This window comes from Podarcis filfolensis (assembly GCF_964270895.1).
Source record: "Podarcis filfolensis genome assembly, chromosome: 8".
Taxonomy (NCBI): Eukaryota; Metazoa; Chordata; class Lepidosauria; order Squamata; family Lacertidae; genus Podarcis; species Podarcis filfolensis.
The window spans coordinates 6,534,457-6,560,416 of record NC_139611.1 but is presented as its reverse complement, the minus strand read 5'-3'; positions in this window follow the sequence as shown (position 1 = coordinate 6,560,416).

Here is a 25,960-nt window from a genome sequence, read left to right as displayed (position 1 = left end):
CATGGACTACAAGAAGATCAAACCTCTCCATTCTGAAGGAAATCAGCCCTGAGTGCTCACTGGAAGGACAGATCCTGAAGCTGAGGCTCCAATACTTTGGCCACTTCATGAGAAGAGAAGACTCCCTGGAAAAGACCCCGATGTTGGGAAAGATGGAGGGCACAAGGAGAAGGGGACGACAGAGGACGAGATGGTGGGACGGTGTTCTTGAAGCTACCAGGATGAGTTTGACCAAACTGCGGGAGGCAGTGGAAGACAGGAGTGCCTGGCGTGCTCTGGTCCAGGGGGTCACGAAGAGTCGGACACGACTAAACCACTAAACAACAACAACAATTATTGCAATGATAAATAATATTAAAAGAATGACTTCTGCATAGAACAGCGTCCAGCCATTTCCAGAAGCCTCCACTCAGCTCCTTTCAGGAATCCCCCTGTGTGAAAATGCCCCCTTTCATTAGCTGAGCTGCATTTGAATAAGCCAGGCTTCCTCCATCTGCTACTCACTGTTCCAGCCACTTCGTTCTGAAGCAGAGCAGGCTGGTGCATTTCCAAGGGCTGGCTCACTGTGGTCGATGCTGTCCATTTTCTCTTTGATAGATTCCTGAAGTGTTGACAAGCCAATCAATGAGAGGTGGTGTAAATCATGCTAATTAAAGTATCTTTAAAAGGCATTCGTCAACCTTCCAGGCAGGTCGCACTGTGCAAACGTGTCCTTGCTAATCCTATGGCTGTTCAGTAATAGACTCCAGGAAGCTTCTCAGAAGTGTTGGTTTCATGGTCCCTTCATTTGAATTCAGCCTGACCTTTTATTTCCCTTCTCTTCCCTCCACCTCCCCTTTTATGAAGCTCTGAGACCCCACAGCTAATTCTTCCCTGGCCTCCTTGCTGGCCCAAGTAGGACCAATTCAGCCAGCTAGCCCTGGGGATTATCTAATTGATTTTTTATTTTTATTGTCATTCATGTTTTTATACTGTATTTTACGCTGCTTTTATAATTAAGTGTTTTAAAGTGTTTTAAATTTGTTGCTAGCCGCCCTGAGCCCGGTTTTTGAACTGGGAAGGGCGGGGTATAAATAAAAAAAATATCATCATCATCATCATCATCATCTGGAGGATGCCTGGGCTGGACAGACGCAGCACTTCTGAGGGACAGGCAGACACACACCTGCAAGAAGTGTGTGTGTGTAACTCCTGCCTCTTTACAGATATAACTCGAGGTTCTTTGCTCTGGGATAAGCCAAACTTCAGCACCCAAATGATTTGGTTCTGTAGTGATCTTAAAGATAAAGGTAAAGGGACCCCTGACCATTAGGTCCAGTCGTGCCCGACTCTGGGGTTGCGGCGCTCATCTCGCTTTATTGGCCAAGGGAGCCGGCGTACAGCTTCCGGGTCATGTGGCCAGCATGACTAAGCCGCTTCTGGCGAACCAGAGCAGCGCACGGAAACGCCGTTTACCTTCCCGCCGGAGTGGTACCTATTTATTTACTTGCACTTTGAGGTGCTTTCGAACTGCTAGGCTGGCAGGAGCAGGGACCGATCAACGGGAGCTCACCCCGTTGTGGGGATTCGAACCGCCGATCTTCTGATCGGCAAGTCCTAGGCTCTGTGATTTAACCCACAGCGCCACCCGCGTCCCTATAGTGATCTTAGAATCATGGAATTGTAGAGCTGGAAGGGGTCCTAAACAGTCATCTAGTCCAACCCCCTGGAATGCAGGAATCACATGGAAAGAATCCCTGGCAGGTGGCCATCCAGCCTCTGTTTGAAAACCTGCAATGAGGGAGAGCCCACTGCCTTCCAAGGTCATTGATTCACAGAACTGTAGGGGTGGGACTCCAATGATGATCTCATCCAACCCCCCTGCCCCGCAATGCAGATGGCAATCAAATAATAATAATAATAATAATAATAATTATTATTATTATTATTATTATTATTATTATTATTATTTATACCCTGCCCTCCCCGGCCAGAGCCGTGCTCAGGGCAGCTAACAACAGTAAAATTACAGTAAAAACATAACAGGAAAAAACCCCAATTTAAAATACAGGTTAAAATGCAATTTAAAATGCAGCCTCATCGAAACCATAAGGGGAGGGAAACATAAGGGTCAGACTGAGTCCAAACCAAAGGCCAGGCGGAACAGCTCTGTCTTGCAGGCCCTGCGGAAAGATGTCAAGTCCCGCAGGGCCCTAGTCTCTTGTGACAGAGCGTTCCACCAGATTGGGGCCACAGCCGAAAAAGCCCTGGCTCTGGTTGAGGCCAGCCTAACCTCCCTGTGGCCCGGGACCTCCAAGATGTTTTGGTTTGTAGACCGTAGGGTCCTCTGTGGGACATAGCAGAAGAGGCGGTCCTGTAGGTACGAGGGTCCTAGGCCGCATAGGGTTTTAAAGGTCAAAACCAGCACATTAAACCTGACCCTGTACTCCACCGGGAGCCAGTGCAGTTGGTAAAGCACTGGGTGAATGTGATCCCACGGCAAGGACCCCATAGGGAGCCTCGCCACAGCATTCTGCAATCCAAACCGCCAATGAAGGAGACTATATCATTCCCAAGGTGGTCCATTCCCCAATCGACTAGCAGGGAGAGAATCCAGGGGTTCTAGGTGCTTAACCCAGGCTCCATGGAATGAAGTCCATGGAATGAAGGTCAGCAAAAACTGTTGTGCTCTTAGGATATATGGTTTTATTTATGCATCTATACAACCTGAGCATAGGAGGGAGGGGCTCACAGCATTAACACCCCAACAGAGCTTGGATCCAGCCCAGAGTAAGCAAGTCTCTGTGTCTCCAGCTTCCAGCTGCTTCCAGCACAGCTCTCTCTCACGTACACACTGGGTATTTTTCTCTTACCTAGCAGCTAAGTGAGGGGGGTGGAGCAAAGACCCACCCCTTAAGAGAGCCAGTGTGGTGTAGTGGTTAAGAGCAGTGGACTCATAATCTGGTGAACCGGGTTTGATTCCCCCCTCCTCCACATGCAGCTGCTGGGTGACCTTGGGCTAGTCACACTTCTCTGAAGTCTCTCAGCCTCACTCACCTCACAGAGTTTTTTTGTGGGGGAGTGGGGAAAGGAGATTGTTAGCTGCTTTGAGACGCCTTCGGGTAGTGATAAAGCAGGATATCAAATCCAAACTCTTCTTCTTCTTCTTCTTAACCTGGACGGTCCCATCACTTAGCTGTAGCTCTTGCACCTTCGCTAATTCTTTTGGGATGTTGATGAGGAGACAGTTAAGCTCATTGTCTGAATTCTGACTAGTTCAGCAACAGAATTCTCTCTTAGATTCTAACCCTCCCTGGGTACAGGACCCCAAGAACAGGAAGAGACTCTATCCAGACTGACCACTACCCCCAACTCATAACAGTTTTCTAGGATGGGCTGTTGGGCTGCACACATGTATGTGAAGCACTGATCTTTCAAGATCAGCTTGTAGCCTGGCTGAGTTTCCTAGGGCGCCCAAGCAACCCCGTAACACTGTGTGAGGAACTGAGGAGATAAGCTGCATTTGCAATGAGCTCTGTTTGCAGAGACATCTTCTTTTCATCCTCACCATCCTTGAATTGCTGGCAATAAAGGCAGCCAAAGGCTTGATGCAGCGCTCTCCTCCTGACTACTACTCCACGTCCTCAAAGACTTTCCTCCCCTGTAATCTTCTCCTCAAAAGATCTCTTCCTCTTGGCCAAAGAGGTTCCCATTTCTCTGCCTCATTCATAAGGCGCTTTAGAACTTCTTGTACTTTTCATTGCAGGAGAGGTTGGCCTCACTTCAGTTCTTCATGCTGGTGATGACAAGAGCAAGCCAACAGCAAATCACACGAAGCAAGCAGAGTCAACTCTTCAGGAGAAAAAACAAGATATGCACGGGGGTGTCAGGCCTAATGAACACAGCAATTCATCTCTGGTAGGTCTTGCCCCCATGCAGCAGTTAAGAAAACAACTGCCTAAGTCCCCTCCTCTCTAGGGTTTTCCCCAAGCAATCTGAGACTGTGCCTGTGTGGTGCTAATTGCTCCTCCGCCCTCTTCAGGCTGCTCCTGGTTCTGGGAGTCACAGCCAGAAGGGGAGACACTTGTGCCTCTTCATCAGCATGGCTCATCTCTGCTTTATATACATTATTTACACAATGGGCCCCACGTGATTGGCTAATTCTGTAGGCCAATCAGGTTGCGGATTCCCTTCCACCTGGAGCTGGATTGGGTGGCTCCTGTGGACCAGTCAGACTGCTGCATTCTGGGTCCTATTGTTCTAGGACCAATCAGACTGCTGCATTTTGAATCCTATTCAACTCAGTACATAACATTCTGATTCTGGACTTCTCTCTGCCACAGTCTCTTCCTGCTCACGAACCCCTGTTACCTCTTCAGATTCCCACACTCTTCTTCCCCATCTTCTACCTCTTTGTAGTCTCAACACTACTCCCTGACCTCTGAGCTTTCTTTCATTGAGGCTTCCTCAGTTGGTTTCTCCCACTATTCCTCTGCATCAAATGTGTCCATGACAGGTGATGAGGGTGGAAGATGGTGGCGTTTGCTTTTCTTTCCATGAAATATCTCTCCAGCTCTCTGGAGGCTGCCTTCCTGGGCTTTCTGCTCTCTGGAAGAAGAAGAGAAGAAGAAGAAGAGTTTGGATTTGATATCCCACTTTATCACTACCCAAGGAGTCTCAAAGCGGCTAACATTCTCCTTTCCCTTCCTCCCCCACAACAAACACTCTGAATATATTTTTTTATTAATTTTCCAATATAAATTTGTACAAAATTTAACATCCAATTATCACCAATATCCTTTTTTTTTGGCTTCCATCAACATGTCTGATAATTCTCGGTACTATCACTTTCTCCACATTTCTTAATTTAATATTGCACTATATAATTATTTGCCTTATCATATTATTTAAGCAATATTTCTACCATCCATTCTCACAAAGCTTCTTGAAAACTAACAAACGTTATCTGCTTATCAGAAATATTTTTGATATATTCTGTAAATTTATTCCAGTCCTCAGTGAATCTCTGGTCTCATCGGTTCCGGATCCTCCCTGTTAACTTATCCAGTTCTGCATAGTCCATTAATTTCATTCTCCATTCTTCAATCGTAGGTGCCACAACAAACACTCTGTGAGGTGAGTGAGGCTGAGAGACTTCAGAGAAGTGTGACTAGCCCAAGGTCACCCAGCAGCTGCATGTGGAGGAGCGGGGAAGCGAACCCGGTTCCCCAGATTACGAGTCCACCGCTCTGAACCACTACACCACACTGGCTCTCTCTGGAGTCTTCCTGTAGCATTTCCCCTGAAGTGCAAAACCCCAGGGAGACTGACTTTCAACAACTGATTAGTCATTATTTTCAGTGAAGTCCTTTCTTTTACCTTCTTAAAAAAAAACAACCCAAAACTTCGTACCAACCATTCATTAAAGACTTCATTAAAAAATTAAAATAGCCACAGACAGTTGTGGAATGCACAGCAGTCAGCTTCCCCTGTCTTTTCCTGAGATTACACACTCCATATTTTCAGAAAAGGTTGGGACCCATTATCTACATATTTAAAATAAGAGAAGGTTGGTGAAGATGAAGTGCAGAGGTCCCTGGACTCTCCGCTGCCCAGTCCAGACACAGATCTGTTCCTGAAGTGCAGAAGTCAGGTTCTGCCTGGTGCCAAGGGCTCCCTTTGGAGTGTGGAGGCTTTGACCTACATACTGAGAGTTCTGCATCCTTCTTTATGTTTTGCTTCTTGCAAATGCATATTCATTTCTGAAATCTGCTGGAGGCAGCGAGAAGAAACCCAAGATCAATGTATTCCCAACAGGCTAGTCTGTTAGTATAAATGCATATAAATCAAGCTAATTAAAGAGGAAGGTGTGTTTAATCTCTCTCTCTCTCACACACACACACACAACCCACCCACAATCTGCTCCTTCTCCCTTTATTTTATTTTGCCCCCCCCCCCAAAAAAAGTGGAATAATCATGCAAAGAGGAGAAGGAAGAAACTGGGAGAAAAAGAGGAATTGGTATGCTTTGCAGTCTTGGGGACATCAGGGATTTATTTTAATCCAGTCCATTAATCAATTTCTCTGTTGAAATTGAATTAACTGTCTTTCATCGGAATCACATCCTGGGACTTGAAAACAGTAACCGGCACATCTGAATGCAAATGAAGGGGCTTCTCTCTCCCTCCCTCCCTCCCTCCCTCCATCCATCCTCTTTCTCTGCAGAAATGTCCAGCAGGGGAATTCCTGGCTCCCAAAGCTCTCAGGAGATCCTCTTCCTTCTCCTCCTCATCACTGGAGTTCCCCAAAATGGGCAGCAAGACCCGGAGCGGACTCTGGTTTCTCCCACGATTATTCCTTTCTGCGACACCTAACCAGACACATTTTTAAAAGGGAGGAGGCCTCATTCCTGGGCGCCCTTACCTGGAAGAAAATGTGAGTGAACTCTTGCATGACTTACGGCCAAAGGGATTTTGTTTGGGTTTGCGGTGCGAAAACTGGATTCACAGACGAAGCCACTTGATGTTTGCGGTCTTCTCCCATTTGCATATATCTGCAGCAGTCTGATTGCTGCTGCCTCAGGTCAGGAATGATTTCAGCTCCTGAGCCTATTGTCCTTGCTGCCTCCAAGCATGTAAGGTAAAGGTAAAGGGACCCCTGACCATTAGGTCCAGTCGTGGCCGACTCTGGGGTTGCGGTGCTCATCTCGCTTTATTAGCCGAGGGAGCCGGCGTACAGCTTCCGGGTCATGTGGCCAGCATGACTAAGCCACTTCTGGCGAACCAGAGCAGCGCATGGAAATGCCGTTTACCTTCCCGCCGGAGTGGTACCTATTCATCTACTTGCACTTTGATGTGCTTTCAAACTGCTAGGTTGGCAGGAGCTGGGACAGAGCAACGGGAGCTCACCCTGTCGTGGGGATTCGAACCGCCGACCTTCTGATCGGCAAGCCCTAGGCTCTGTGGTTTAACCCACAGTACCACCCGCGTCCCACCCCTCCAACCATGTAGGGGGATAATAATAACCATCATGGCTCGTAGCTATTTGCAAGTGGGAAATCCCAGAAAGCCTTTCTAGATGTATATTGCAACATGCTGGAGATTCCAGACATGGACAGACCACTGTTGGAGGAAGAGGGGGCGGGGAAAGCGCACCACCCCCGGCACCATGATCCTGGTGGGGTGTCATCGCGGTTGCCTCCCTGCGCTGGGTGCCACGCCCTCAGGATGCATGCCATGCCCCCGGGACACACGCCAGCCATGCATGAAGCTCCGCCACTGGGACAGAGTAACTTTTGGATGGGTTTCTGTGCTACAGTTCCCACAGTTCCCTGGAAAGAGCGATTGACCACTCTGGGAATTGTAGCAGGTGGGGGACAGGGATAGGGAGTCTCCTAACACTGCTCAGCATCCTTAACAGACTACAGCTCCCATAATTCTTTGGGGGAAGCTATGGCCATTTAAAGTGGTATCGCAGTACAGTGACACCTTGGGTTACAGATGCTTCAGGGTACTCATGCTTCAGGTTACAGACTCCGCTAACCCAGAAATAGTACCCTGGGTTTAGAACTTTGCTTCAGGATGAGAACAGAAATCGTGTGGCAGCCCCATTAGCTAAAGTGGTGCTTCAGGTTAAGAACAGTTTCAGGTTAAGAACGGACCTCTGGAACGAATTATGTTCTTAACCCGAGGTACCACTGTATGTTCATTGCATGGTGCGAATGGGGCCTGAGTAGGGACCAGGGTGGTGTAGTGGTTAGAGTGTTGCACTACAACCTGGAAGACCAGAGTTCTAATCCCCACTCAGCCATGACCTTGGGGGCCAGTCATTGCCTTTCAACCTAACCTACTTCGCAGGGTCGTTGTGAGGATAAAACAAGGAGGGGGTAAACCATGTATTCCACCTTGAGCTCCTTGGAGAAAAAGGGTTGTGGGCATTCTGTGGCTGTGTGTTGGGACAGAGCCGCCCTGGGGGAAGTTGCTGCCACTCCAAGCATGAACAACACACACAATGTGACAGGCTGTATGTAATTATATGAATTATTTTCTTAAATTCTTATTTAATTCTTTTTAAAATACAATTCAACATGTCGTATCAGAATATGTGGTTCTGTAGACCAACTTATCATATAAACAAAATATATTATGAGAAATTAGAGTCCAGCAGGTTGACCAGGAAATACAATCTGTTCAGTTCTTATGTTAGCAATATGCTAACATAAGAACTGGATATTGCTAACAAGAATTTAAGAAAAAGGAATTCATATAATTACATAAAGCCTGTCACATTGTGTGTGTTGTTCAGCTTTCTATTTACATGACAAAGGGTTTGATAGTGTTTTGAACACAGCTCCAGGCATAGTGAGGCCTGGGCAGGGGTGGAGGAAGGGGTGTGTGGTGGGGGTGGTCTGCTCTGGGTATCTTCACTGAGGGGGGTGACATTTGGCGCGATGCCCGCCCACGACGCCCAAGCCTACCCAGAGCCATCAGGGGAAGGGGGGAGCTGCGCCGCTTTGCTGACGACATTCCCCCCTTCCCCCTCCGTTTTCAAACCTTGGGGGAGGCTTGGGAGTCATGGGCAGGTGGCGCGTCAAATGTCCGCCATGAGTGGCTCGTTCCGCCCCTGACTGCAGGGCGCGCACACTGCTCCATGCACCCGAGTGGATATCCCACGCCTGGGAGGGCACCTGTGATGGCCTGAGGGATCCCAGCCTGCACAGGATTCCCTGCCTCCAGAACCAGCTAAGCCGGGGCTGGGGCTTGAGCCTGAAGGGTCCTCACCTGTGCTGGATCCTCAGGTGCAGGCACCAGCTGAGTCTGCTCTGGCTCCCGAGGTGATGGAGGACCCATTGTCTGCAGGTGCTCCACTCTCAGCCCCGTCAGAGGACACTGAGGTTGCCTCTGGGTCCGGTAACCCTCCAGCCTCTCCTGAGCTGCAGAGGCTCAGGGCAGAGAGGCGGAGGGAACTAAGTTCCCGCAGGAGGAGTGCTCACCTCCAGGCCAGGAGAGGCGAGTCACCTGAGGATTGGGGCCACCCCATGCCTCGGGACAGATAAAAACCGGCCAGCCCCAGTCCCAAGTTGCGGGAGCAACATTGTTGGTTGCCTGTTCCTGCCTGAACCCTGTCCTGCTTTCCTGCCAGAGCTCCTGACCCGCCCTGGCTCCCTGCTTGCAAGCCTGTTCCTGACTTCACCTGACTCCCTGCCCTGCACCCAGATTCAGCTACTACAGACTGCCTCCACGTTGCACCTTTAACTACAGACCGGACTTGGACCTCGCTTCTCGGGTAACCCATGGGACCAGCACAGCACCATCCGCCCTGGGCACCACTGTCATATGCTCCACCACTGGGCCTGGGTGGGCTGAAAATGGTTGCAAAAACCAGGAGGCTGGCAAATCAGCAGTGACTTACTGGGCACCTTGCGAGAGGAAAGTGATTAATACATTTAGCAAGTAAATATAATAAATAATGGAAGGCTCACCTGAAGCCAATTCTCACGAGGAAGGCTCCATTAGCAAGCCGCTTTGTAAATCTCAGCTGCAGAGGGCAGCTTGGCTGCTCTTGGGAAGTGGGAAAAGGAATTTTAATTTTGCTCTTGCCTGCATTGAAGTCAGGTCAGCTGCCGTTAGTTATAGCTCTGTTTTGGACTTGGAGGTATGGAAATTAAGGCATCATGAAGTGAATGCCAGGCCTGGGTACCTGGACGTAATTGAATCCTGCAAGAGGTTTAAAATATGAAGCCTGTTCCTCTCTCCTGGCAGTGGGCTGCCCATTTGACAGAGTTTCACAGAATTGTAGGGCTGGAAGATACCCCAAGGTTCATCTGTTCCACCCCCTGCAATGCATAAATCGCAGCTAAAGAATCCCTGGCAGATGGCCATCCAACCTCTGTTTAGAAATCTCCAAGGAAGGAGAGTTCACCATCTTCCAAGGGAGACTATCCCACTGTTGGACAGCTCTCATCATCAGAAAGCTCTTAATGTTTGGTCAGAATCTCCTTTACTGTCACCTGAAGTCATTGGATTGGGCTCTTCCCTCCAGAGCAGCAGAAAACAAGCTTGCTCCATCGTCCTTGCGACAGCCCTTCAGATAGTTAAGGATGGCTATCCTGTTACCTCTCAGCCATTTCCTCTCCAGACTAAACACACCCAACTCCCTCAGCTGTTCCTCATAAGGCTTGCCTTCCAGATCCTTGATCATCCTGGTTGCCCTCCTCTGTACACCTTTGAGATAGCCTTGAAGGCAATAGCCTTGAAGGCAGCAATGCTACTGAAAACCAGTTCCTGGAAACCACAGACCCTGCTTACCGGTTTCTCAAAAGAGGCATCTGGGTGTCCACTGTGAGAACAGGGTACTGGATTAGATGAACCTGATGTTCCGTTTGACTCTGTTCCCATTTGCATTTTTGCAGAAGAAGAAGTTCTCCAAACAGAGACTGGCAGGCTAGTCTTTCCAGGGTGGATCATAGCTGCAATTATGTAACCTTTGAGAAGACGTTAGCATTGCAAAATTGCCACCCCGCACATGTGTTATCTCCCTTCCCCACAGCAGTCCATTCAGCTGGAATTTAATTAAACTCATCCACTCACCAGGACTGCAGCTATCATCACCCAGCCCACATGGCAAAGTGCTGCTTCAGCAAGGCAGGCGTGACCAGTCAGTCCCTCCTCGCTCTGAACCTTTTGGGGTCCCACACCCAGAACGGAGCAGTAGGGCAGGCATTTGCACTGGCCCTTAGAATCACCATCCTCTCCTCATTCACCAATCTGTTTCCTTTAGAGCAGGCTTCCTCAACCTCGGCCCTCCAGATGTTTTGAGACTACAACTCCCATCATCCCTGACCACTGGTCCTGCTAGCAAGGGATCATGGGAGATGTAGGCCAAAAACACCTGGAGGGCTGAGGTTGAGGGAGCCAGTGTGATGTAGTGGTTAGAATATTGGGCTGGGCTCACAACCAGGGTTTCAATTCCCACTCAGCCACAAAGCTCACTGGATGTGACTTTGGCGCCAGTGACTCACTCTCAGCCTATCCTACCTCACAGGGTTGTTGTGGAGATAACATGGGGATGAGTAAAGGCAGGATACATAAATGCAGCAATTCAACAAATCCTTTTTGCAAAGCTTCCAGATGATGTTTCAGTGTATTTGCGTCAGTCCAGTGTTTTCTATATTGCCCATCTGTGGCAGCTGAGGTGGGGATGGTGGTGGACCCAATTTGTTCACATTTTGTAAATAATGAAATGGGGGCGCAGTGCTGGCGTAGTGATTGTAGCCAGTGCCACTGGTCTAGCAATCTGGAAGCTGATGGGCCTTTGTCTAGTTCTCACTGTGGGAAGATGTGTGAGCAATTAACAAAAGAATTACCTGGGCTCCTATATTCAAAACGTGGGGCTTTGCACACTCTCCATCCAGAGAGAACCCCCAGGAGAGTTTAAAACACCCACAGAATTAAGCAGCAGAATAGTGTGAAGTATAGTTTGTTAAACCCTTTTGCACATCCCTTTTAGTCTGCTTTAAAGCCTTTGCCCTCCTCTACATTCTTAAGTAAGTTTAAAAGTTTTACTTACTAAATTCAAATGCATTCTTCATGCATTGTTCCATGCAGCAACAAGGAGAACACAGGTAGATTACTATGCAAAATACGTAATAGAGTTTCAAACATATGGTCCGAACTTGTTCAGACACTTATATCCTAGTCGGGTACATGGCTGAAAGAGAGTGAGGAATAGGAAGAAGGAGAAGCTTCACTTCCTTCCTCATAAAGAAGAGGGGGGGGGTGACCTAGCTGAGCCTGGGAACAGAACTCTGTGGTCTTAACCACTTCATACACTAACTAGCACTCATGTGTAGTTGTGTTTGACTGCAATTTCCGACACTCACACAGACTTCCCATCCCTGGAGAGGCACTACAGTGGAAAGTCAGCAGGAACAGCATCTGTAATGGTGTCTGTGCAATTCTGAACTTTTTAGGTGGTTTGTTACTGTAGATCACGGCATCAGTACAGTTAGTATCATTCAATACACCCCTCAATGAACTTTCTTGATCCTGGGACAAGTCCTCATCTTGAACATGTCCTGGAAGGTTTCCTGATATTTTAAAAACTTTAGGTAAATTATCAGCAAGTAACCTACTTATCGGGACGCGGGTGGCCCTGTGGGTTAAACCACAGAGCCTAAGACTTGCCGATCAGAAGGTCGGTGGTTCGAATCCCCGCAACGGGGTGAGCTCCCGTTGCTCGGTCCCTGCTCCTGCCAACCTAGAAGTTCGAAAGCACGTCAAAGTGCAAGTAGATAAATAGGTACCGCTCCGGCGGGAAGGTAAACGGCGTTTCTGTGGGCTGCTCTGGGTCACCAGAAGCGGCTTAGTCATGCTGGCCACATGGCCCAGAAGCTGTACGCCGGCTCCCTCAGCCAGTAAAGTGAGATGAGCCCTGCAACCCCAGAGCTGGCCACGACTGGACCTAATGGTCAGGGGTCCCTTTAGCTTTACCTAAGGGCTCCTCTCTGTTGCGTTGTCTCCCAAAACACCTCCCAATACAAGACGCAGCTGGTCAAGTGCACGGGTCAAGGTTTGGCTGCTCTTTTGACCACCAGAGCTCCACATGCCAGCCCCCTCCCTTTACAATGAATGCCAGCAAATTAATTAAGCAGAGGATTAGCACTTCATCATAAAGTGCTTTGAAGGTGGAAGGCACAATAGTGGTGGTAATTATGTAAATAATAATAACAGTGAGGAACTCTTTGATGTGTCCAGGAAAAGCGGCAGTGAGATTGCGGGGGTGCTGGGAGCCTAAGAGATGAAGCAGGATTTGTGTGTAGGAGCATCTCAGTGAGACTGGGCAAAGCTTTGGAAATTTAGCAAAGACTCTCCTATGGAGGGAACTGCAAATGGGTGGCCCAGGGCGGGGACAACGGAGAGGTCCCAGCTGGAATGTCATAGACTGGTTGGATGCTGAGGAATTGTTAAGTTGTGGGTGAACATATCAGACGACACAGCGATTCTTCAAACAGCTCTTGTTTATTCACAGGCCAGAACAGAACTGAAGGGTTCAGCCAGCCTGCTTATATAGAGCTCCACTACAACGCAACAGTAACCACTTTCTGTAACTATCCAATCACTGAACGTCACTTTCAACCCCTTATTTGCATATGTGGACCTGAGTGAAAACTATCTACAGTATCCCCCTGCTGGCCCAGGGTGAGAACTTCAGTACATTACAGGAATGGTGGGAGGAACCAGATGGGGAGCACCCAAGGGAAGAAGGTTCAGAGGCTAGGGAGTGCTGGTGTGATGATGATGAGTGTTCAGAGGGAGAAGACTGGGAGGAGGAGGTGTCAGAAGCTGAAGCGGTAACGGGGGCTAGTGAGCTCGGAGAGTCTGTGCAGAGAGAAGTCCAGAATCAGAGGTAGAAGCTGAATCAGGAGGGTGGGAGGAGTGAGGCTGTGCTGGTCCTGTGGGTTACCCGAGAGGCGAGATCCAAGTCTGGTCCGTGGTCAAAGGTGCAGCGTGGAGGCAGTCCATAGTAGCTGAAGCTGGGTGCAGGGCAGGGAGCCGGGTGAAGTCAGGAACAGGCTTGCAAGCAGGGAGCCAGGGTGGGTCAGGAGCTCAGGCAGGAAAGCAGGACAGGGTTCAGGCAGGAACTAGCAACCAACAATGTTGCTCCCACAACTTGGGACTGGGGCCGGCCGGCTTTTATTTGCCCCAAGGCATAGGGCAGACCTGATCCTCTGGTGACTCGCCTCTCCTAGCCTGGAGGCGAGCACTCCTCCTGAGAGAACTTAGTTCCCTCCACCTCTCTGCCCTGAGCCTCTGCAGCTCAGGAGAGGCTGGAGGGTTACCAGACCCAGAGGCAACCTCACCTTCCTCTGACGGGGCTGAGAGTGGAGCACCTGCAGACAATGGGTCCTCCATCACCTCAGGAGCCAGAGCGGACTCAGCTGATGCCTGCACCTGAGGACCCAGCACAGGTGAGGACCCTTCAGGCTCATGCCCCAGCCCCAGCTCAGCTGGTTCTGGAGGCAGGGAATCCTGTGCAGGCTGGGATCCCTCAGGTTCAGCATCTGAATCCGAAACCCAGGCCATCACAGAGGCCAAGAAGCAGAGATGAGTCAGGCTGATGTCTTCCCCTCCTTCTGGGACAAGCTCCCCTCCCTGATGGTCTCTCAGAACCAAGAGAGGCGTGAAAAGGTGGAGGAGAGGTTGGCTGCACACAGGCACAGTCTCCGATTGCTTGGGGGAAACCCTGGAGAGGCGGAGACACAGATGGCTGCAAGGAGGCTGGGACCTTTATTCTTGGCAACTGACCCATGGAGGCAAGACCTATGGGATGGGGGTGGGGAGTTCCTGTGCTCATTAGGTCTGACACTCTGCCAAATCTGTGCAGACCCTGTTCTTGCTAATGTAGTTGACTCTGATGTGCATGGTGTGATTTACTACTGGCTGGCTCCTGTCAAAGCATAACAGAGCGCCTTCTCGGTAGTGGCGCCCGCCCTGTGGAATGCCCTCCTATCAGATATCAAAGAAATAAACAACTATATGACATTTAGAAGACATCTGAAGGCAGCCCTGTTTAGGGAAGTTTTTAATGACCGATGTTTTAATGTATTTTTAATCTTTTGCTGGAAGCCGCCCAGAGTGGCTGGGGAAACCCAGCCAGATGGGCGGGGTAGAAATAATAATAATAATTATTATTAAACGAAACAAAGAAGAAAAAATGTAGACTGTAAAGTATCACAGTCAGGAAGGACCAAAGTACAAAGTTCTAGTGCAGTTTGGGGGCAAAAAACCACCACCCATCCCCTTCACAGATAATAAAGATTTATAATAAAAATAAAAGTATTCTCCACCTGTGAGTTCCATAGATATTGAAAATAAAAGTTCTATATGGTTTTAAAGAGTCGTCTGCAACTAGACCTAACGGTCAGGGATACCTTTACCTTTACCTTATGGTTTTAAATGAGCCAGATATTTGCATTTACTTGGTGGCACTGAGAAACCACGGGCCTCAGTATTTGCATAAGAAATAAAATCATGCCTGAGCTCTACCCTTTAGATACTTTTAGTTTATGAGATATGTTTTCGAGAAGGGCATTTTACCAAACACAACTGTCTGCCTGCATCGCCAAACCTCCTTCCTCGCGGTGTACTTTCTCTAACCTCCACTGTTGGATACGGAGGGAACCAGTGGCCCAGCCAGGCTCCATTTTACTGGGTGATCAATAAACTGTTAATTTAAAAATATCCTTAGAAAACAGCTTCTGGTCTGAGGTCTCCGAATGTGCAGCTGGGAAACAGATTGCAAAGGCGGCAAGAAATGCTATTAACAAGACTCCAGTGTTCCAGGAGATATTAATATTAATGGCGATATTAATGCCAACGAGCGTCAGCTCCAATATTTTGAGGCATCTTCTAAGCGCCGCTAATGGGCAGTGACAACCAGGCAGTTTCTGGGGGGAATAGAATTGTCTCTGCTTAACGTGACGGGGCAGGAGCCAGGCTGGAGCTGCTTCCATAGCTGGTACTGTGATGGATTGGGGTGGGGGGGTGTCCCGTTTTGTGCCAGGGCCTGATTCCCCCCCCCCACAAAAAGGCTACCACTGGACATAAGTCTCTAGGAAGTTCAGCTTTTCAGAGGAGGGGGTCTTAAACCTCACAGACAAGGTCTCCTCCCTCCAGAAGAGAGAGATAGAGAGAGGTCCTATATTCATGTTGTCCAGAGGGCCCAGCTTTGGAACAAAAAGGGCAGTGGACTCCCCTTCATTGGGGGGCTTTTAAACAGAAGCTAGATGGTCAAGAATGGGAAATCGATGATGAAGAGTGAAATATACTTAGAGTCCAGAGTGGATTTCATGCTCTTTATGCAGCTTATAGTAGTGAGGAGGAATGGAAGTTCCCCCAGAATGTCTGCCTTATATACATTATTTACACAACGGGCCCCACGTGATTGGTTAATTCTGGGATTCACCTGTAGGCCAATCAGGTTGCGGATTCACTTCCACCTGGAGTTGGACTGGGTGGCTCCTGCGGACCAATCAGACTGCTGCATTCTGGATCCTATTGTTCTAGGACCAATCAGACTGCTATATTCTGAATCCTATTGTTCTAGGACCAATCAGACTGCTGCATTCTGAATCCGATTGTTCTAAGACCAATCAGACTGCTGCAGTTTGGATCCTATTCAACATAACAAAGAGGTTAAACGTGTTATGATTAAATGGGCACAAGATTTAGGACACAATATTCAAATGAAAGACTGGGAAAAAATATGGAAAGTAGATTTAAAATTTACTGCTTGTACAACTTCGAAAGAGAACTATATGAAAATGATGTATCGATGGTATTTAACTCCTGTTGAACTTGCAAAAATGTATAGAACCAGTTCCAATAAGTGCTGGAAGTGTAAAGAGAAAGAAGGTACGGTTTATCATATGTGGTGGAATTGTAAAGCAATCAAAAACTTTTGGGAAATGATATACAATGAATTGAAGATGATGTTTAAAATAACTTTTGTTAAAAAAACCAGAAGCATTTCTGTTAGGTGTAATAGCATTGTTGCTGTTTAGTGGTTTAGTTGTGTCCGACTCTTTGTGACTCCCTGGACCAGAGCACGCCAGGCACTCATGTCTTCCACTGCCTCCTGCAGTTTGGTCAAACTCATGCTGGTAGCTTTAAGAACACTGTCCAACTATCTCGTCCTCTGTCGTCCCCTTCTCCCTGTGCCCTCCATCTTTCCCAACATCAGGGTCTTTTCCAGGGAGTCTTCTCTTCTCATGAGGTGGCCAAAGTATTGGAGCCTCAGCTTCACGATCTGTCCTTCCAGTGAGCACTCAGGGCTGATTTCCTGAAGACTGGAGTGTAATAGCATAGGACTTACCAAAGGAGCAGAAGAAGTTGTTTATGTATGCAACACCAGCAGCTAGGATTCTCCTAGCTCAAAAATGGAAAGACGACAAGATACCAACGAAAGAAGAATGGCACGTCAAACTTATGGAATATGCAGAAATGGCGAAACTTACAGAAAGAATCAGAAACAACGACAATGAAGATTTTGTTAAAAAGACTGGGAACCTGATATGTTGTGTTTACAGAAATACTGTAAAGAAATGGACTCACTAGCAGGGTTTGATTAAACACTGACAAGTAAGAAAACAAGTTTAAAGGTCAAGAAACAATAATATGGAATGTAATTGAGTGTAAGATGTAATTATGAAAGAAAATTTGGTAGAAAAACGATAAGAATTTAAGGGTATTCAGATATAAGATTATAAAAAAAAAACAATTAAGCAGAAGTAGTAAATATTTAAAGATCCAGAAGGGGAAGTTGAGGGAGTCATGGCGAGGGTGTGTTCTTTTTCCTTTTATATGATAAATGTTATATTGCGTTATTTGGCTGAAAAACCCAACAAACAAACAAACACAAACAAGCAAACCAACCAACCAACCTTTGGTGTACCTTCCAACTCTACAATACTATGATTCTAACTTTGCCATCGTAGATTGAAATATAATCGGAGTCGAGAGTGGATTTCATGCTCTTTGTTCAGCTCATGGTAGTGAGGAGGAATGGAAGTTCCCCTGAAATGTCTGCTTTATTTACATTATTTAGGCCAATCAGGTTGCGGATTCACTTCTACCTGGAGTTGGATTGGGAGGCTCCTGTGGACCAATCAGACTGCGGCATTCTGGATCCTTTTGTTCTAGGACCAATCAGACTGCTGCATTCTGGATCCTATTGTTCTAGGACCAATCAGACTGCTGCATTCTGAATCCTATTGTTCTAGGACCAATCAGACTGCTGCAATTTGGATCCTATTGTTCTAGGACCAATCAGACTGCTGCAGTTTGGATCCTATTCAACTCAGTACATAACATAGATCTTAGCAGGAAATTACAGAGAAATGCCTTTTCAAACCAAAGATGCTGTCCACAGTATTTCAAATGAGCCATAGATTTGTATAGCAGCATTATGTTATCAGCTGTTTTTAATTCCTTTCCTAATGATCCCTAGCATGGAATTTGCCTTTTTCATGCTCCCTCACGGGGTCGACATCTCCATTGAACTATCCCCCATGACCCCAAGGCTTCTTTCTTGTTCTTTCACTGCCAGTTCTGACCCCATGAACGCATGTGTGAAATGAAGGTTTTTCTTCTGGTGACACAGTAGGTGGGATGGAATCAGGCTGCTGACCAGGTCACAGATTTGCCTGTGGTTCGTAGCAGATGAGATGCTTCTGTGATGTAGAGAAGTCCTATCAGCTCCAGGAGTCCAGCAATATGGGGTGGGGGGTCCCAACAGGCTCACCACCTGTTATGTACTGAGCTGCATCCTAGAATAATAGGATCCAGAATGCAGCAGTCTAATTAGTCTGCAGGAGCCACCCAATCCAGCTCCAGGTAGAAGTGAATCAGCGACCTGATTGGCCTGCAGGAGCAGCCAATCAGGCTCCTAGATGGAGTGAATCAGCAAGCTGATTGGCCTGCAGGAGCAGCCCGGAATTAGCCAATCACACGGGCCCATTGTGTAAATAATGTATATATAGCTAGACATTTTGGAGAAAGTTTCATTCATTGCTACTATGGGCTGAATAAAGAGCATGAAATTCACATTCGACTCTGAGTATAATTCACCACCCCTCTGTTTTCGAAAGGGTTTCCTTTGCACATCAGGCTTCACTACCCACAACACACTATTGCTCTATTCATTTCAACTCCTTTATGGAATCCCTCCAAATGATGCTCAAACACACATGCGACTGTGTCTCTTAACTACAGTCACACACACACACACACACACACACACACACACACACACACAAACACACACACAATGTTTACCACTGCCATTTCTAAGTGGTGTACAATGAGCTTTGAAAAGGGCTACAGTAGAGATGCAATCAGTTGCAATTAACCACAAAATCAGGAAAACATACTGAAAATGCCTGCTGGGAAAAAAAATAAATTCAAAAGGGGACAGATGTTGAACGAGAAGGGGGCCTTCTTCATCTCAGATGGGAGGGAGATCCACAGAATTTGAATACATGGATTCTGGAAATTAGGAGCCTTCTGCCTGAGCGACGGGGAACCACAAATACCGACTCCCTCGACAACCTCAGGGGGTGGATAGGAATGTAAGGTATCAGGCGGTCTCTCGGGTATCCTGGACCCAAATAATGAAGGAGACTGGACCCGGCTCAGTGGCATGTGAGCGGCTGGTGCATTGCAGGGGGTTAGACTAGATGTCCCTTGGGGACCCCTCCCAGCTCTGCAATTCTATGCTTCTCTGAGTTATCTTTGGCCGAGAGCCCCTCCCTCCCGCTTCCATTCCCTTTGACTCATTCTGCTTCTGCAGCATGTTTATGGACATAATTACGGTGCGCTATTGATTTCCTGACAGCCAGCCTGATGTAGCTCAGTTACAGAGTCAAGCTAATTTCATACTTGGAGGTTTTTATGGCCCTTCGCAGCCTGCGGTGGCCAGCAGCTGTGCCCACACTATGCTGCCCTCCTCTTCGTGGCCAGAGATGGCGTCTGTGGGGGGGTTACACTGACTCAGACCATTGGTCCATGTAGCTCAGTATTGTCTACACGGACTGACAGCAGCTCTATGGGATTTTACACAAGGGGTCTCTCCCAGCCCTAGCTGAAAAAGCCAGCAGGGATTGAATCTTGTGTTTGCAAGACAGATGCTCTGTCTCTGAGCTATGGCCCTTGCAAACAACACACACACAGAGGATCTTCTGCCCAAACCAACAGACGGTCAAGGAACGAGCTGCTCCATCTCACAGGAAACATAAACAAACCCCTGTGTTGCAATACTACTACTACTACTAATTTATTTGTACCCCGCCCATCTGGCTGGGTTTCCCCAGCCACTCTGGGCGGCTTCCAACAAAGATTAAAAATACATCAAAATGTCACACATTAAAAACTTCCCTAAAAGGGGCTGCCTTCAGATGTCTCCTAAATGTCAGGTAGTTGTTTATCTCTTTGACATCTGGTGGGAGGGCGTTCCACATGGAGGGTGCCACTACTGAGAAGGCCCTCTGCCTGGTTCCCTGTAGCTTTGCTTCTCACAGTGAGGGAACTGCCAGAAGGCCCTCGGCGCTGGACCTCAGCGTCCGGGCAGAACGATGGGGGTGGAGATGCTCCTTCAGGTATACTGGGCTGAGGCCATTTAGGGCTTTAAAGGTCAACTCCAACACTTTGAATTGTGCTCGGAAACGTACTGGGAGCCAATAAGAACCAATCACGACAATACAAACACAACAAGTAGGCTAATAGTTAGTAGAAATAATGATATCATTCAAATTATAGGAGTAAGCCAATCAAAGTTCATATGTACAATATAACAGAGTGGTAGAGAGGACCATCAAGCCGTGTATTCAAAACAAATATCTAAAGACAGTCTCACAATTGTCTTTCAAAAGTTTCAAATGGAAGACGTCTCAAAAGCTTCAAAAGGACAGTGTCTCCGGAATGATACTACTGTTTCATAATAGTCTTCATCAGCTTCATCTCACAGGAGGCACCACGAATGGAAGTCTGGATCAAGCCTCAGTCCCTTTGTGGCGTGGGACCGGTGAAGACTTTTTCTTTTCGTTTCATATTGCAAACTGAAACATGGAGCGCTTGAACAAACCTCAAAGGCATCTTACAAGAAAACAGCAGCAGCGGCATTATCAAGAAGAACGAATAACAATACAGTGGTACCTCGGGTTACATACGATTCAGGTTACATACGCTTCTGGTTACAGACTCCACTAACCCAGAAATAGTGTTTCAGGTTAAGAACTTTGCTTCAGGATGAGAACAGAAATTGTTCTCCAGCGGCAGCTAAAGTGGTGCTTCAGGTTAAGAACAATTTCAGGGTAAGAACAGACCTCCAGAATGAATTAAGTACTTAACCCAAGGTACCACTGTACTTTTAAGACTTTTGAAAAGTTAAAACAGCAGCGTCCTAAAAACAGATTAAAACTCGTCTCAGCTTTCAATACATCCGGGTAGGCTTGTCTAAGCAAAAACGTTTTTAGCAGGTGCCCAAAAGAGGAGAGCGAAGGAACCTGCCTGATATCAATAGGCAGGGAGTTCCAAAGTATAGGTGCAGCAGTAAAAGGTCAAGTTCTTACAAGGCTGGGATGTGTATTATGTGGCACCCTCAGTAGTGCCGGTTCCGCCAATCGAAGCATTTGAGTGGGCGTATATTGGATAAGGTTGTCTCCTAGGTCCCAAGTTGTTAAGGGCTTTATATACAGTACTAACAGTAACACCTGGAACTTGTCCTGGTAGCAAATCAGCAACCAGTGCAGGTATTGTACGCCAACAAGGTATTGCTTGCTCATGCCAGTAATCGTGCTGGAGCATTGGATGGGGTTGGAGATGCTCCTTTAGGTATATACTGGGCAGAGGCCATTTAGGGCTTTAAAGTCAGCACCAACACTTTGAATTATGCTCAGAAACGTACTGGGAGCCCATGTTCAATTCCTGTCTCCATCCATTCTTTGTCCCCACTGGGCCATCCTGCCTTATTTGCCGTGTGAAAGTTGCCCTCCTGGTCCGGGTCCTGGTAACACGATAAAACAATTGTTCAAATTAAACAGGCTCCTTGCTTGTCACCCAGACGAGTAATAGAGTGGTCCTGATGCAATTATGTATCGATTGGCATCATTACAGCCACTCCTGATTGCTTCTTATTGATATACCTCCAAGGCAGCCGTTGCAGGCTGAGCCAAGGCTCTGGGTGCGGAGAAAGCAGAGAAGCTCTTTCCAAAGATTGGGTGTGCAGGCAGCTGGCCTCCAATAGCCCCTTTGATAACTGAGCGCAGGGGAGCAACTGAAATCAATCAGGACAGTGCAGGCGGGGAGCAAGGCAGAGTTTCAGGAGCAGGTGAAGAGCCCCAGCTAGATTAAGCTAGCCTAGCATCCTATCCAGGGCCCTGGGGCCAGTCAGAAGCCCACAAGCAGAGTGGCAAGAAGGCCAGAGTCTTTGGTTTGAAGTTGACTGACTCTTCTGAGACAAGTGATATAGGGAGGGCTCCTAGGGACGCGGGTGGCGCTGTGGGTTAAACCACAGAGCCTAGGACTTGCCAATCAGAAGGTTGGCGGTTCGAATCCCCGCGATGGGGTGAGCTCCCGTTGCTCGGTCCCTGCTCCTGCCAACCTAGCAGTTCGAAAGCACGTCAAAGTGCAAGTAGATAAATAGGTACCACTCCGGGGGGAAGGTAAACGGCGTTTCCGTGCGCTGCTCTGGTTCGCCAGAAGCGGCTTAGTCCTGCTGGCCACATGACCTGGAAGCTGTACGCCGGCTCCCTCGGCCAATAAAGCAAGATGAGCGCCACAACCCCAGAGTTGGCCACGACTGGACCTAATGGTCAGGGGTCCCTTTGCCTTTGCCTGTTATGTACTAAGCTTGGATCCTAGAACAATAGGCAAGTAGGATCCTAGAATGCAACAACTGATTGGCTTGCAGGAAAAGACCAATCAGACTCCAGGAGGAAGTTAATCAGCCTATTAGGCTGGTAGGACTGTAGAATGCAACAACTGATTGGCCTGCAGAAGACCAATCAGGCTCCAGGAGGGAAGCAGAACCAGTCAATCAGGCGGGAATCATTGTGTAAATAATGTATATAAAAGCCTGAGGTTTGGGGGGCAATTCAATCACTGTTTTACAAGCTGCAATAAAGGGGATGAAATCACTACGGGAGTATATTTCAGTTCCTTCTCCTTCTCCACAGTCTTCATATCTGTGGTCTTTGTAGCTAAGCAGAGATTGTTCTTCTTGTTGGTTGGGTTTAGATGAGGAGGAGAGGTTATTTTATTTATTAATTATCCTTCCTCTTTTCCTCGCTTGTGTGAGAATGTAAATATCTGTTTCAGCAGAGTTAATATCACCACCCATGCGCAGCTTAGCTCTAGAAGCTATTAGGACAAGGTTGCGCGACCTTCTAGAACAATTACAATATGCAAGGATGCGATAGGCAGTCTTGGATTATCTCCTCACTTTTTATGTTTTCCTCTTAACAAAGAAATCACTCTCAGGCTGTTGAGCAAACAGGAAAAATACAAGGTTTACTCACTGATCAACATCTTGCCAGGATTCTACAGTTGCAGGGATGAAGATCAGGCAGGCAATAATCTTTTAAAGGACCTACACAAGTCCATAAAAGGTAAAGGACCCCTGACAGTTAAGTCCAGTCGCGAACGACTCTGGGGTTGCGGTGCTCATCTCGCTTTACTGGCCGAGGGAGTCGACGTTTGTCCGCAGACAGTTTTTCCGGGTCATGTGGCCAGCATGACTAAACCGCTTCTGGTGAACCAGAGCAGTGCACAGAAACGCCGTTTACCTTCCCGCTGGAGCGGTACCTATTTATCGTACTTTCGAACTGCTAGGTTGGCAGGAGCAGGGACCGAGCAACGGGAGCTCACCCTGTCGTGGGGATTCGAACTGCTGACCTTCCGATTGGCAAGCCCTAGGCTCTGTGGTTTAGACCACAGCACCATCCGTGTCCCTCACACAAGTCCATAGTCCAGTTCAAAACTGTGTATGCTCTCTGGGGGAGAGCTCACAGACACCCTACCCTTCTGGCGGGCCTTCTGGCGGTTCCCTCATTACGAGAAGTGAGGCTACAGGGAACCAGACAGAGGGCCTTCTCGGTAGTGGCGCCCGCCCTGTGGAACGCCCTCCCATCAGATGTCAAAGGGATAAACAACTACCTGACATTCAGAAGACATCTTAAGTTTTTAATATGTAACGCTGTACTGTTTTTAACACTTGATTGGGAGCCGCCCAGAGTGGCTGGGGAAACACAGCCAGATGGGCGGGGTTTAAATAACAAATTATTATTATTATTATTTTTATACCCCATTGTAGGTAAGAAAAAGGGTGTGAGTGACAGGATGGAAAACGCAGGGATTAACTCATTGCCTTTTCCCCACCACCAGGTTTTTGGGGGTATGATGTCATAGAGTCCCTCTCAAGCTCCATAGGTGCCATTGCCCCTAATTGTCTAGCCATCATGCATTTATGATGCTAGCTGCACACCCTCCCACACTTCCTTCTTGCAATTAAGAGTGATTTATTTATCTCATAAAATTTATACACTGCTTGTGCACTGTCTCAGGGAGGGAGACTTGGGGCAGTTGGGAGGTGAGGCAGACCAAGGTCCATGAGAAATACACTGGTCACCCCCTCCTCTTCCCTCCCACCCCCACCACCAATGACAGCTCTTCCCCACTTGCTGCCACCAACTCCTCTCCCCTGCCCTCCTCCATTTTGGCCTCCTTTCCCTCCCACGTTCCATGGTATTTTTTGTTTTTGCCTCATAAACATCTTGGTCTGGCCCTAGTTGATGGCAAAAAAGTCAAACTGGTTACAGTGGTACCTCGGGTTAAGAACGTAATTCGTTCCGGAGGTCCGTTCTTAACCTGAAACTGTTCTTTACCTGAGGTACCACTTTAGCTAATGGGGCCTCCTGCTGCTGCCGCACCGCTGGAGCACGATTTCTGTTCTCATCCTGAAGCAAAGTTCTTAACCCGAGGTACTATTTCTGGGTTAGCGGAGTCTGTAACCTGAAGCGTATGTAACCTGAAGTACCACTGTAATATGAATGTAATAGACGCTGCTTTAAAGTGAATCTCAAAAGAGCGTTTCCATTGGGCCTGCAATGTGGTCTTCACATCATCGACAAATAATATGCTCAGATCTCTGTTTTGATATAGAGGCCTTCGTCACACATTCCTTTCCTGTGCTTTCCTCAGGTACGGTCCATGATTTAAAGCTCCGTTTTTGAGCATGGACTCTGTTTTTTTTGCTTCAGAGCTTTCCCACGAAGCCTCACTATTTAAAGCTGAATTGGAGCAAACGGCAATCCAAAGGAAATTTGAATTGATGTTTGCTCCGATTGAGCATCAAAGAGCGAATTTTCACAGGGAAAGCTGGGGGGGGGGGGAAGGGTGTGTGTGCACACATGGAGTTTTAGAGTGTGGACCTGTCCCTAGAAGGAGCAAGGCAAAAGGTAAAAGGTAAAGGGACCCCTGACCATTAGATCCAGTCGTGGCCGACTCTGGGATTGCGGCGCTCATCTCGCTTTATTAGCCGAGGGAGCCGGTGTACAGCTTCAGGGTCATGTGGCCAGCATGACTAAGCCACTTTTGGTGAACCAGAGCAGTGCACGGAAACACCGTTTACCTTCCCGCCAGAGTGGTACCTATTTATCTACTTGCACTTGACGTGCTCTTGAACTGCTAGGTTGGCAGGAGCAGGGACCGAGCAACGGGAGCTCATCCCGTCGCGGGGATTCGAACCGCCGACCTTCTCATCGGCAAGCCCTAGGCTCTGTGGTTTAACCCACAGCACCACCCGCGTCCCTAAGGCAAAAGGTAGGTATGGTTAAACCCTTAATTTTCTTCTTGTCTGCATGGCCAAATGAGGCATTCCCTCCTGCTTGAGGAGATTTTACCCCTCCCATATCCAAGAATCTGCTGATGTTCTCTGCTGATTCTCCAGAGAGGAGGGGCGGTTTCTGCTCTCTACTTATTCCGCTCCAGCCTCACATCAAAGTGGTGGGGGGGAGGGGAGGGAGAGAGACTGAGTGTCAGAGAGAGATCGTGTGTATAGATAAGGTTGCTGCTAAGAGCAGCTGCAGACACTCAGTGCAGTTCAGCATTTTCGTTTAGACCTCATTTAGCTCTGTATATAGTTGTGTATTATAGTTGTAGATAGAATAAAAGAAGATATTCTACAGAGCTGCTCTCCGAGTCGTTTATGCTCTGCTATACTCTGCTATACTCTGCTGTGCGACGACTGTCTTCTTGTGGAAGTGAATCCGGTGCTCACAACTCGAAGCTGTGAGTCCACAGCACTTTGACCTGTTCCTGTGCAGAAGGTGGTCTCTGGAAGTGCTACCCAGCTCGCCTGGCCCAGTCGGGGCTGAAGTGGATGAGTCCAGTTGGTGATACTGGCTCAAGGGCGATGGTGACACTGCT